The sequence below is a fragment of the Hippocampus comes genome, unplaced genomic scaffold, assembly GCF_001891065.2.
Source record: "Hippocampus comes isolate QL1 unplaced genomic scaffold, H_comes_QL1_v1.1 scaffold62, whole genome shotgun sequence".
Taxonomy (NCBI): Eukaryota; Metazoa; Chordata; class Actinopteri; order Syngnathiformes; family Syngnathidae; genus Hippocampus; species Hippocampus comes.
This window is the reverse complement of record NW_017806062.1, coordinates 1,937,799-1,949,281: the sequence shown is the minus strand read 5'-3', so window position 1 is coordinate 1,949,281 and position 11,483 is coordinate 1,937,799. Positions and strand designations below refer to the sequence as shown.

The window sequence follows — 11,483 nt, the reverse complement described above, 5'->3', positions numbered from 1 at the left end:
CCCCCCCCCCCCCCCCCCCCACTTAAAAAAAAAAAAACAACAACACAGACCAACACAGTTTTGCTGTTGTTTTGTTTGTTTTTTTAAATTGGTCGTCACCAGTGTCCAGTCGTAAGTTAGACGATTCGAAGAAAACTTTAACGTGTAAATGATCTTTGTTTTTCATCGCAAAGACTGCACAGGTTCAACAAGCAACATGCCTGCACCTCTTGTATGTCGTCCTCTGCGGAACAGATGTGTTGACTTCATACGTACATGCGATTTTCTTAACGCCGCCATCTTTCACGCTTCCCATCAAGGGGCCATTCTGTTTGCTGTCAATCATTTTTAATGACGTGCCAATTGGCTTCTTAAGAGAGAGCGCGCCGAGACACGCCGGGCAGCTCTCAGGCTCGCAAGTGCGCCTTCTGTGTTGACAGGAAAACTCTGAGCACGCGATTGCGGCATTCGAGGTTGTAAGCGCACTAAATCAACGGGAGAGCCAGTTTCCGAGCAAACACTCGGCGTCTGCAGTCAATCAGCGTTGTTTTGTTCGATCTGAATCCCCTGTCAGTTGGCACTACCATGTTCACCGTGTGGCGTCCACACTGAAGAATTTGTAATTAAACTATTTTTTTTAGGTTGGATTCATTTGGTCAGATGATGTTTCTAGCCATCTGGAAATGTTTTATTTATTATTTTCCTAACCACTGAAATGTTGCCATTTCTTTAAGTGCAACGGTGTTTCGACAAATTTTGAAGTTAATTAAAGTCCTTTCACCCAACGAAGACAAGCATTTGATACACAACAATGATACAGGTTTGCCAAATGTCACTCAACATATATATATTTTTTCGTTTCATCATTGGAACAAGCATGAGGCCATCGGCATCCAGCGTGGGCTTTGTCGGGTTTTTTTTTTCAGTACACCTTTGTCACTGACAAGTTTACGATTGTCACACAGCTCCTTTTGAACAAGGATACAATCACAACTAGGGACAATTTAGAGTGGTCAATCAACCTACAGTGGATGTTTTTGGGATATGGGTGGAAGTTGGAGTACCCGGAGAAAACCCACGCAGGCACGGGGAGGACATGCAAACTCCACACAGGAAGACCGGAGCCTGGAATCGAACCCAACGAACTGCGCTATGAGGCGGACATGCTCACCAGTCGATCGCCGTGTCGCTAATAGTTTTGACATCCATCTATCCATTTTGTGATCCGCTTTATGCTCACAAGGGTCACGGGGCCTATCCCAGCCCACTTCGGGCAGTAGGGGGGTGGACACCCTGAACCGGTTGCCGGCCAATCGCAGGGCACACAGAGAGGAACAACCATTCGCGCTCACACTCACACCAAGGGACAATTTAGAGTTTTCAATGGGCCTGCCATGCATGATTTTGGAATGTGAGAGGAAACTAAAGTACCCGGAGAAAACCCACAAAGGCAGGGGGAGAACATGCAAACTCCACACAGGAAGACCGGAGCCTGGAATCGAACCCAACGAACTCTGCGCAATGAGGCGGATGTGCTAACCAGTCGACCGCCGTGTCACCGATAGTTTTGACATGTTGGGGTTAATTCCACTTTAAAGCATTGGTCTGCTTTTTTTCCCCGAACATGTTCTGTCGCTTCCAATCCGAAATTGGGACGACATGTCATTTTGTTTGTTTATCCACAATGTAACTCCCGTCCACGCCCCCTCCCATCCTGGAATAATAAAATGTTGCGTTCCTCTTGTTTTACGTCGCAGCATCCTCCGCGAACCACAAAGTCGCTTGCCACTATGACAATCATTCAGCCAGTTTACCCGGATTTTCAGCATGCCTTGTATACACAAGCATTCATGGCATATCCTTTTTTTTTTTCTAGGTCAGGGAGAGGGAAAGCAGAGACAATTTGAGGAAGGGGTTATTTCTGCAAGCACTTCATCCTGAGCTAAAAATGAACTCGAGGACCAATCCAGTTCTTGCAATTAAAGCTGCCACAAACCCGAATGCCCTCAGCCGCTGCAAGAGTAGCACCAGATGATCAAGATAAGGGACATTGGCGACTTCCTGCGTACAACCCCTTTTCGTCAAACCAGAGGACCTTCCGTGGGAATGCTGTGCCCCCATTTACTTCCCATCCTACAGTTTAACGTGTCTTCTTTGGACTGGTGTTAGACACACACACACACACACACACACACACACACACACACACACACAAGATCTGTTGGAAGCCATTGTAACATTATGCCGTTTGAACATGAACACTGCACTCCCAATATGAATGACAAAAAAAACAAAAAAAAAAATGATTCCAATAAAACGATGACCCATTAAAAACTCTTTGTGTTGTCGGCGCAAAAACGGAATAAAAAGCAAAACTCGATTTAATTCTTAAGCTGTGACTTTGAGCTGGACTTCTATGCATAGCAGCAATTGATGGCCTCGCTTCACTCATTTTGTATCGTACTTTTACTGACGCTGGACTCCACCAATGCATAATTCTTCGATTAGCATCACATTCATGTTTTGGGAATGCGAGTGGAAGCCAGAGAGAGAGAGAGAGAATGCGGACGGCATCGAGGGGAGGCCAGAGCTGAGATTCTCATCGCTAACCTCAAAAATGTGTGGCGAGCGCGCTAACCACTAGTATGCTGTGCTGCTGAGAATAACAATAATCAACATTTATTATAGTTGACCATTTTGACCACTTTCGTACTTCGATGCTCATGATGAAAGATGGGACTTGTGTCAATTTCCACTTCATCTCTATTGCATCCTCTTCAACTGACGCAAGAGCATTTAGCTCTTTAGCGCACATTCAGTGTCACCGTACAAAAAAAAAAATGGATTATCGGTAAATCTTTTTTAGTTAAAAAAAAAAAAAAGTGATCCTCTTGGCTCCGTCCTTTTAGCAATTACCCACAATGCACTACCGGTGGCCATATTGGAGGGCTGTTATAAACAAGCCATACACGAATAGACTTCGTGTATGGCTAAAAGCCCTCTATATGTCAACAAGTTTGTTATGCTAGCATCTTCCTGAATCAGGTTTGCACAAGTTCAGTAAGAAGATGAGAAGGGAAGGTGGCGCATGATAATGATAGATGACGCATTTTGAAGTGACTTCGAAGCACCCTGTCACAGTTTTTATGCTTTTCTGGTGACCCAAAAGCAGGGAGGGCAAGACAAAATGCACAAAAAAATGGGAATTTAATCCTAACAGAACAAAAAGGAAAGTCAACTAGCCACATGGAATCCCCAAAATATGAAAACAACAAAACCCAAAGGCAAGATTCAAAGTGACAACCACACACCGGATGAAGATTCGACACCTCAGCAAACACAAACAACTGGACTGACGACGGCGGAAAGAAAGCAGGAAACTTAAATAGAATCCAACGTGGACAAGACACAAGTCGCTGGGGAAGGAATTGCGAGAAACGAGCACAGGTGGGCCCTCACGAGACAGACGATTGCCGGCGTTTGCCTCATGGTACCTCCGTCGCTGCGCGTAAATTTCACACTCACATTCAAACCAATGGACAATGCGAGTTGGTCTGTTAAAAATTGATGCTGGCAATTAACACTGAATTGAAGCAAAAATTACAAAAAAATAAAATAATAACATCAATGATGAGACTGCATGAAAATAAAAGCATCCATTGAAGAAAGAATAATTGTCTAAAAAAAATGTCTTCGTTCTCATAAAACCCAAACAAGAAAAAAAGGTCAGCCGTATTTTCTGATTTTTGGCCAAATTGTATGACTGCAGAAAGCAAAGTCAGGCCTGTTGTGGAATGTGTGAGGACGCGGGACAGTAAAAACCCCACAAAAACCCGGGGGGGGGGGGGGGGGTGAGCGTGCAAACACTACGCAGGAAAGGACACCACGATTCCAAACCGCATCAGTGTGAGGCAGCCGTGCGAACCACCACTCTGCTATCTCTACGATCACAAGGTCCTATTGATGTCAAATAGAGTGCCCCGTTGTGACTTGGCGACGAAAGCAGCAATAAGAAAACATGAGGTCGCCTCGTGTGACAGCCTGCGCACGCGAGGTCGGTCGGCCATGGCAGGAAATTCAAATGTGAGTGAAGGTTGAAGTCTGAGAAAACAACGGTGACATGTATTTATTTTATTTTAAGCAGGAAAAGTCATTTCAATGTGATGATCTTTTATTTCCTCTCTTCAAATGTAAAACAACGTCTGTCTGCTGCGGGCATGAATTCCAAAAGTGGATATGAGGCCTCCATGGGGTCGACGAGTGAGGTCACAAAACATGGCCGATCTATTTTCGCCAAGCGAGACTTGAGAGGATCCACTCCTCTTGCCTGTGGAAGACACATCAACGGTAACATCACCCCCCCAAAAGAGGTTGCGAGGCAATGTGAGGACATCCACGCATGGTTACGCAATGGAAAGGTTCATGGGATCGCCAACCACGAGAAAAACATGCATTACATTTTACGATCTTGACCCAGCATGTGTTTCGTCTGTTCTGAAATTCTTTGCCGTCCTATGAAAAGCTCGTATCTCCGAATGATAAATTTTGGACGTACAGTGGTACCTCTACTTACGAAATTAATTGGTTCTGGAAGACATTTCTAAACTAGAAAATGTTGTAAGTAGAGACGCGTTTTTCATGTAAATGCCTTAATCCGTTCCAAGCCCCCTCCAAAATTCAGACATCAATGTTTTGTGAAGCATATAAAAGCCTCAAAATATGATTTGAACAAGAATATGTAACAAATACATGTTACAATTAGATTAGTGAACAAGAAATGAGAGTTGTGCATCATGTAAAAAACAAAGAATAAAGAATAAAAATGATGGTCCTAACTTTTAACTGCGTCCTCCTCGTTTTTTGCCCTCTTTAATTCATGTTCTCTCTCAGAAGTGGTTTTTGCCTGGCGTTTTGTAAAGACCCGATCCAAGGACGTTTGCTTTTGTCGGCTTTTAACAATCCTTCGAAAACGTCCAAGGCAAACATCAGCATAGTGAGCGATCGCCGGACTGGTGAACACTTTTTCTGGGTGATTCACATTGACGTAAAACTATGGGAATGCCTCATGGCCCGAGGGTGCGAATGACGAGGACGCTGCATCGACACAAAGACTCATATGGGAGAGGTCCCTCTGAGCCAATGGGATGCCAGGATGATGCTCGGTAATAGCCAATGGCAGAGCAGCTATAAGTATGTTGCGTTCAGAAAACTCGCAGCTGCGCAGCCCATACTAAGTTTTTACCTTCCGTATCTTGAAATTTTTTCCATAACAAGAGGCAATATTTTCCTGTTGAGGCGTTTCGGAACATGAACATTTCGTATGAACGTTCGTAAGTAGCGGTGCCACTGTAGAACGCGTCAGCCCTGGTGGAAAACAGTGTGTTTAATTCACTTGGTTGAGCCCACAACACACTGTGCCCAAGGCGAATGTCGGGTCTTTTCTTTTCACCATCACGCACATCATCTCCAGGAATGTGGAATATTTCGACTTTCTCACGCAATCGCTCGAAAATAATAATACTCATAAAAAAAAAAAAAAAGACGTGTAAATCACTGCTGCCGGTTCATAACGCAGACCAGTTGGCGAAACTGCAGCGTCTCCTGGCACGGTGGTGATATTACGCAACGTGCCTTCGACAGATGTGGCTTATGAGACAGGAGGGGATCGTTGCCTTTTTTTTTTTTTTTTGTGATACCATGAATCAGTACGATTTTGGAAGTTTTGGAATTTAGACTTCATGATAAACACATGCAGTAGAGGTATTCCGTGAACGTTATGGAAAAGACTGCATCGCCTTGGTGAACCCCGTTCTTAAGGCATTCAAAACAACATTCCATCTCTACAGACCAAAGCTTGTGGGGTAAATATGTGACAGCAAAAACATCGGGAAAAGCCTACGAGAACAGCTAAACTTCGTTTGGGGTTAGTCGGGCGACACGTCAAATGGCGGCTAATGTGGGCCGACTCCTCTCAAACGTGAGTTTGAATGCATTGGGTTGATTGTGAACACAGCCACATCCCCAGAAAGCAGAGGGTGTGCACACTTATGCAGCCACGGTTGCTGTTAGTTTGACTTCCTCTTTTCAGGGGAGTGGTGGAAGGTCCAGGTCACACAAATAGTATCAAAACTTTTTCAAATGATTTCTCTTGAGCTCATTTTTAGGATCGCAGAATTTGACATTTGAAAAGGGTGGGTAGACTTTTTTTCTTGATCTTGAGCATTTATAAAAACATATTCTGACGAATGTTCATTGCTCACACAATGTTCCCGATATGTCAAAAAAAAAGATCGAAATAAGTCATCATTATGAGTACTTGAGAGCACTGATAAACGAGTGCAGGAAGCCAATCGCTGTCGTGCTTTGGAAGACGGCCTCCTAATTGATGGCCGCTTTTCCGTTCAGTCATCAGCTGTGCAACCACAATTAGATTAACGCGCTGCAGTCTCACTCAGGTTCGTGTTTCCACGTCAATCATGTGAAGCGTATGTCAGAGCCCAGTGGAAAAGTCATCAGACCAACCTCGCATTATAAAACGTCCTCCGACGGTTGAACTTTGATCTTTTTCTGAAGATCTTGTTAAGAGTCCAGTCTTCGTTACCGTGACGACCAAAGACTGAGCAATCAACGACTGTATGTGCTGGATTTCTCATCTATTCTGCGCATCCAACAAAAGGTCACTTTGGATTTGGGAAAAATGTTTTTCAGTGGATGGACTCTGACTGTCGCTTGAAAGTGGCTCTGGCTCTCGGCCCAATCCGGCTGCCAAGTATGACGTCGACCAGCCCTGCTGTTACGTAACAAGTGCAGAACGGCACGCTCGCAGACACATTTTCAGATCTGGGCAGATTTAACAAAGATTTATTTGGTTGCTTTTCATTTTCTACTGGTATGGGTGGTTAGGCGCACCAGAGGCACAAGTGTGTCAGTTGTGTGTGTTGCTTACAAGCCGTGAACGTGCACGTCAAGTCACATGACCAAACCCAAATAACAGGCGAGCCGCGATGTTCACAATTCGAACTGAGGCCACTTTGACTGTGTGTGTGTGTGTGTGTGTGTGTCTATTGAAACCGTCTTTTACTGGAGAGGTGTACACACTTAATACCTGCAATTTATAGCTGCCCAATATACATATATATATATGTTTATTGCAACCCCAAGTTGAGGTGTTACTGTCAAACTAAACATAAAACAACAACAGTCTGCTAGCTTAATGTTCAAACATAAGGGGAAAAGCCACAACGAATAGGGCGGAAAAAGATTGAGTTTTTTGTGATAGGAATGTGGAACAAATGAAACTTGGATAGCAAGCCAACGCTGTGCATTTGCATTTAATCTTTAAAAACTGTTAAAGTTTTATTTAGGTACAAGTATTTATCCATCCATCCATCCATGTTTTGATCCGCTTATCCTCACAGGGGTCACGGGGGTTGCTGGAGCCTATCCCAGCCGTCTTCGGGCAGTAGGCGGGGGACACCCTGAACTGGTTGCCAGCCAATCGAGAGCACACATAGACAAACAATCATCCGCGCACACACTCACACCTAGAGATAATTTAGAGTGTTCCGTTAAACTACCATGCATGTTTTTGGAATGTGGGAGCAAACCAGAGTACCCGAAGAAAACCCACACAGGCATGGGTAGAACATGCAAACTCCACAGAGGAAGGCCGTAGCCGGAATCGAACCCTGCACCTCTGCGCAGTGAGGCCCGACGTGCTAACCAGTCGACCACCGGGCCGGCCTCCAGGTATTTATTTATTTATTTTTAAACTTTCATGCGCAAGGCATTTCACTGAAATCAATAAAGTACAAGTAGTTTTTGGTTCTCATATTGAAGCAACGAGCAAATATTCAAACTGTTCGAATGTTCCAGTCGCTCACCGTAATGTTAAATATCCAAATGGGCTGGAAATATTCAGAAACCTGCCTGCTCCGTGCGAACGAGCATGTGTCTGCGTATTATTATATTCTGCAACCGGGTAGCTGAGCAGAGCAAAAGTCAGTCCGACCGCAGAGTGAAAGTTCTTGGCCCACTCTCAGCTTCGCAGTTCATCCAAAATGTGTTTGGATGGCCCGGAGAAAATGGCTGTGCAGCGGGCACGACGCGTTCTCCTTCCATGTGAAATAGAGCAAATATTTTCTTAATGGAGCTTGGCTTTTGGCTCGGGACGTCCGCCGTCGTTTGCGTTGCGGTGTGAGACTTTTCGCCCGAGAGTTTTGTACGATTATAAAAGTGATTCATTGCAGTTCGTAGAAAGCTGACATTCCGAGCAGGCGCTGACACGAGAGGTTTCCGGTTCCTCTGCCGTAACCATGTGTTTGATATGAGAGCATGGTGTAGACAGTGAGCTAAACAATAATCCAATCAAAACACAAAGATGAGAATCCACCGTTTGGTATTTTTATGAAAGTCTTTCTTGTAAAACCGCATACAAACAGAAACACAACACGAATGTTTGTACAGCATCCAATTATACATATGAAATGACACTCATGTAAGAGCCCTATTCTCTTAGCTCATTCAACAATTCCATAGTAAGTATTTGAGGAGATTAACTGGTGAAATATTGATATGTGCCTTTAAATAACTTGCAAACAAACAGTAACATGGATAACTGTGTAAACGTACTTACAGATTGTGCCTGAACTTGTCAAAAGAAAGAGGATGGAAGTGGATGTGATCATACGCTCTCCACTGTTAGGAATCAAAATGGCTACCCCACTGACTTTTTGGGTGGTTTTAACGACTTCCGCCACTAGGGGCACTGCACTGCACTGTCATGCGGTTTTGTAAGGTTTTAACTACTTCCACCACTAGGGGCACTGCACTGCACTGTCTGCGGTTTTGTGTGGTTTTAACTACTTTCACCACTAGGGGCACTGCACTGGACTGACATGCAATCGCTGGGGGCAGAATACCTGTTGCAAGGAGGGAAGCCCAGAAGCCATTGGGGGGGAGTAATACCCACTCACTTTTTTTCCTGTTAAATTTTGTTGAGAACAAGCTAAAAGCGGTAATTGTGGCTGTATCCTGTTTTTTTTAAACTACTTTGTTGACATTTTGAGTAAGAACAGCTATTTTCCCTTGTTTGGAGAGTTAAATGCCAGAAACGATCCCGAGCCGAAAGTTCACTTCACGCTTTTGTAAATGACTGGCTACTTTTTAAAATGTCATTAATAGGCTGGTTTTTACTGGCGTTCAAATGCGCAAAAAAAGGCAAGTTCGGGATGACTTAATATGATTGCAGAAATGCCATGAATGTTTTCTTTTTGCTTAAAGTGTTCGTTAGATAGAAACATTTAGGGCATTTAAACCCTTTCTCTGCATACTTCTGTTTTTTGTTTTGACTGAAGCCTAGGCAACAGGACGAGGCCGGTCGCGCATTGACGGAGAAATAAATCACCACAGAGAGAAAAGATTTGACATTTGCTTCTTAGTGAGGTTTCAATTTCTTTGATTCATTTGTAAAGGGACTCCCCACTGTGCACTACTAGGAACAGACACTCATGTTTTGGGGGGAGGGAAAAGTTTTCTTGGCTCACGCATTGTTGACTTGGGGAATTAAAAAAGAAAAAAGAAAAAGAAAAAAAGCCGCTCACCAAGTCTGAAAATATTGTGGAAAAAAAAATATCTCCCATGCATCATTGACTGACCTATATTTTTTCCCGTGAATGCACAAGTATCAAGAAGCATCACTTTGGTTGAAACACAAATTACAGTAAACAAAAAAAGTAAACCAACATTAAAAAGGGTGCGGCAACTTTTGGGGTTATTCATTTAACTTTTAGAGTTGTGTCAAATGAATAACAACAAAAAACAGCCCAATCTTATGGACTGTTATTCACAGAAGCGACCCAATTGGGTTATTCATTTTAACCACCTTTTTAGGGTTAAATGAATAACCCAAAATGTGAGATGGGTTGCTTTTTAACCCAACTTTTTCTTAAAGCAAAGCATTCCTTTCACATCTGAGCCAGAGTTCATGTCGATCACATTTGGTGTTCTCTTTACAACTGCTAAATTCCCCCCTTTGACCTGCATTCCTCTCCTCATGCCGCCTCTGTCACATTAATGTAAGAGATAGCGATGTAAAGACTCACACCAACCCGCTACAGGAGCGGGCTGACGCCCCGGGTGAAAACTAGGTCACGGAGTTGCCACAGTCAGATGAGGAACATTTTGTGGTTGAATGCTGTTCCTGGCCGAGAATATGCAGCAAAACACGGCAAGGGGGTTCCAACTTAAATTAGCCTCCCGCAATATGAGGATGGAGTTCTAAGAGCTGCGACAGAGGAGCGATGAGGGAGGAGGTAGAAATATTTTGGAGAAATAGTGACAAGTCTTTCGATATCCAGATACATCTACGAAAGATGACGCCACACCATCATAAATGAACCGTCTGTGTGGCTGAATTACTCCTATCACCATAAATGTCCATTTGATGCTTCATGGTTCAAGTGGGATTAAATTGGAGTCAAATGGAAAGTCAAGACAGTTACTCATTTAAGGCTTTGGAATGGCGTTCAGACGGAGGTTGCGTTGAAAAAAATCGGATATACGAATCCGATCTATGACCATATATGAAAGGGATACAAGTCGCGCATGGGCACGAAAAAAAAAAAACAGACAGAGGTTTTATTCCTTATTATCGTTTAATTCTGCGCTGCTGTAACATTATCCACTGCCAGAATATTTACACTGTGCTTCAAAATAGGAAAACAAAAAGAAATAACTGTAGTTGAATAATGATTCAATTAAAATTCAATTTAAAAAATTTCTTGTTATCTGCTTCATATTAAACCCTCCCGGGCCTGTGCCTACTTCAGATAGGAGCCCTCATCTCCAAGTCCAGCTGCAGTCGTTTAACATGTGATGGTCCAGAGACAATGACAAATGTTTTAACTTTTGGACTCTGTGTGTGATTGATGGTCGGTTCCTTTCTTGGCAGAGGTTGTCAGGTAACACATCAACAAGGCAATCCATGATGAACGCCAAATGCCTTTGTCGGCTTTGTTTCTTTCTTTGTCGGCCCGTATGGCTCCAGCTTATGTTTATGCGATTTATCTTGAAAAACTCAGCCTCGGTCATTTGCCATTTGGGAGTGAAAGGAGGATGATAGCACCAAAATTAGCACATGCTAACCACGTGACTACAAAAGCATTGTTTGACTCAGGGCTGTCCAAACCCTTTCTTCCATACAGAAAAATCAAATGACGTAATGGCCATTTTGGCATTCTTCACCTTTATTTAATTTATAGACCCAAGCAGTCACATGAGCGCACAGACTCCGCAACATCAAACATCATCAAAGCAAAGATTTCACAGCGACTGATTGATGTGAAAAATGGCAGAAATCTCAGTGACCTTACAGATGAGCTCCAGCTCACCCACTGCCCAAGTGACCGATACTTGTCATGGGAGACTCATACATCCTCTGCCTCTTTCGATAACACCCACAGAAAAAATTTTAAGTAGGTCTTTAGCAACTGCTCACTACCAGG

General features: G+C 43.5%; 1 long non-coding RNA gene across 1 annotated transcript in view; it reads right to left on the bottom strand.

Annotated features, from left to right (window-relative positions):
* The window catches only part of LOC109529850 (uncharacterized), a 9,426-nt gene extending 660 nt beyond the window's left edge, over window positions 1–8,766 (bottom strand). The window contains exon 1 of the long non-coding RNA XR_002170894.1: window positions 8,615–8,766. This is a non-coding gene — a long non-coding RNA (uncharacterized LOC109529850). The remainder of the gene's footprint in view (window positions 1–8,614) is intronic.
* Between the last annotated feature and the right edge of the window lie 2,717 nt (window positions 8,767–11,483).